Source organism: Otolemur garnettii, unplaced genomic scaffold, assembly GCF_000181295.1.
Source record: "Otolemur garnettii isolate 467f Iridium unplaced genomic scaffold, OtoGar3 scaffold00012, whole genome shotgun sequence".
NCBI classification, from domain to species: domain Eukaryota; kingdom Metazoa; phylum Chordata; class Mammalia; order Primates; family Galagidae; genus Otolemur; species Otolemur garnettii.
Window position 1 is genome coordinate 11,454,897 of NW_003852407.1, and position 3,141 is coordinate 11,458,037.

The following is a 3,141-nucleotide window of genomic DNA, read 5'->3' on the forward strand; positions in this document are numbered from 1 at the left end:
GCAAAGCAGGCAAGAATTGTGAAAAAAGGCAAATTGCAGACAGAAGCTCATGAGAGGTAGGAGTAAGCTCATGAGAGGCAGGAGATATCAGCATGGGAACCATTATAGTGAAAAGAAGAAGAACAGAACATGCTAGAATTAAAGCTGGGAACATCCATGAAATTCTTAAGGAATGCCACATGTAGTCTTGGGGACAGTGTTTCTCCCTAAACTGTTGGGGGTCATTAAGAACTGCTCTATAAAGGCTCATTATAATTATCAATGTCTTCTGTGAATTTCTTCACCTAAATATTTGAGGAGGGGGAATAAATTTTTTTTTTAAAAAGCCTGTCAGATTACTGAGGAATTCCCACTTGAAAGTATTTAAGATCAGGCTTGGCGCCTGTGGCTTAAGTGGCAAAGGTGCCAGCCACATACACCTTATGTGGTGGGTTCGAATCCAGCCCGGGCCCTCCAAAACAACAATGATGGCTGCAACCAAAAAATAGCTGTGCCTTGTGGAAGGTGCCTATGGTCCCAGCTACTTGGGAGGCTGAGGCAGGAGACTTGCTTGAACCCAGGAGTTAGAGGTTGTTGTGAGCTGTGATGCTACAGCACTCTACCCAGGGGGATACCTTGAGGCTCTGTCTCAAAAGAAAAAAAAAAGAAAGTATTTAAGATCAATTCCCCTAAAACTTTAAGGACAAAAATTTAACAACTTTGCCTGTAGCCTTGCCAGTGGTCATCTGTGTGCTGTGTCTTGTCAGAGGACATGGAAGGCAGGTTATGGGTAACTGCTGGCAGTCTTCTTTCATGCCTCTCTTAAAGGCAATACTTCAAACCAAACCATTTTGACGTTGCATTGTCAGTTCAGGTGAGATTGAGTGGAGTGTTAGGACCTCAGCCACGTGAGCTGGAAGAGAAAAGAGAGAGGTTGAGTTAGGCAGGATGATGAACAGGGAAATTAGTCTACCTAGAGATAGGGCCCCCTTAAGGTAGCCAACTAGTGTACAAAGTTTGTGAATTCTACTTAGATTAAGATATAATATCTGAGGGGAGTTAAATGCACAGTGAGGTCCAAAGGGTAAATTAGGCTAAAACACAAAGCAATGGGGACACGATTATGAATGGAAACAATGACATAGTGGAGAGCAGAGCATGATAAACTATGACTTGAGGCTAATGAAAATTCAGCAGAATGTCGAGATCTCTACACTTAGAATAGAAGGAGAAGTAAGAAAAATGAGAATCAGAATTGAATCAAAGTAACTGAGCCATGTGACAGAGAAATACATGAAGGTTGTGACTTTACGTACTCACAGATGCAAAGGCATTACCCTCCGGCACTATGGAGTGGTTACAGGGCCCACAGTCTGGAGAGCTTAGCCTGTTGATATTCATTTTTCCATTTACCATCCAGTTGAGGTGGGAAAATCATCCATGAGTAAAACTAGCTAGACGAGAAAGACAGGAGCTGACAGAACACACTACCACATTTGATAAGGTCATTGCCTCTGCTTCTTTCTGCTCATGGGACTCCCTGTCTTCGAGATTAGACAGTCCCACGTGTTGTGCAATTACTTCTTCCAGTCACCTGTATATTACCTTGTTACTACTTCCTTCACAGCCATGGTGCAGAGGGATCTTCTGTCCTTCCTGAAGAATGAACTTCATAACAATCTTCCCCCTAGTTCTTGTCATAGAGTAGAGAAAGCATAAGCTTTAGAGTCAGGGAGAAATTGAGTTTCTATAACATAAATGCTAGTTGGGTTCTGTGAGTGGGGATAGAATCTTAGTGTGTTGCTGAGATGATTAAAGGAAGAACAAAATCCTTTCAAATCCTTAGCTCATGGCTGACACTTGACAACTGTGAAATTCCTCCACCTCACCCCATGTCATCTCTGCCCTTCTCTTATATGGGGTTTCTGCCTCGTATTTTGGGGCTCTCCAGAGCATCTTAGATTCAAGCAAAGCTCATGCCATTTGGTGTTATTTTACTCAAGGATGGCCAGGTGTGTGCCTCTACTGGCTCATGGGGAAAAATAATCTCTCTTGTTTAATCAAGGGTGTCATTACTAACCAGATGGTTAAATATCTAGAATTAATCAGTTATTTGGTACTTGTAGAATTTAACATAACAGAAGGCTGCCAAGTTAAGACAGCCTTGACCATTTGTAGATACCTTGAAATTTTGTACTCATATTTGCGGATGTAATGTAAACTTTATATTGTTTCCATCTTACTGTAGAGTTGCTGCAAATTGGAACTCTGTAAGACTTGAATCTTATTAAATGATTCAAATACAATCTACCTTTTCTTTCTTTTGCCATAATGTTTCTTGCTATTTGTTTTGATATGTTTTATTTTGTTTTATGTTACAAAAAGTGGAGGTTAAAATATTTTTGAAGATGACTGTGCGAATTATATCTGATGTCTTTTAGTCAAATAATATAATGAGTCAAGATCTTCACATTTATATAATAATATTGTGTTACTGTTCAAAATAATAAATATACTGAGATGGAGAAATGTTCCAGGGAATATGCCAACTCTATAAAAAGGCAATTTTTAAAGATTTATGACCACATAAAAACATAGGTGATCCTTGAGGAATAACCACAGAGTTGGGCTAGTTGTTTCAACCAAACATTATATAAAGGAGGTCCAAGAATTTCTTTGGATAACAAAGATAAAGTAATTTACTGGCAGAAGTAGTTCTATTCAGTTCCATTGGGAATATTAGTAAGAAATATTCAAATAATCTAAGCCCCTAGTAAAGGAGAAATTTGGAAATAATCATATTTTGAGACAATGGTAAGACATACAGCCATTTAATGAGAAAAACTACTGGACTGCATATACCAATGAAACAAACATCTTATAGTTATGAGTAGATCCACAAAGTCAAATTAACAGGACGTTTTGAATAAGAATATCATTAAATTGGAGACATTAGCAGTGGAGCCTTAATGCAGGGTTTGAGTCTTTTCAGAACAGTGTTCTCTTATTTTTACCATTGAAAGATTAGCATAGCACCTCAGGAATTGGAAGTGACTCAAAAAATCCTGCAAACTCTCCTACATGGGGTAAGGATGAAAGTTTGTACCATTAGCAAGGCTCTGAAATTGCAAGGTATCAAAAGGATTATATAGGTTGTTAGCT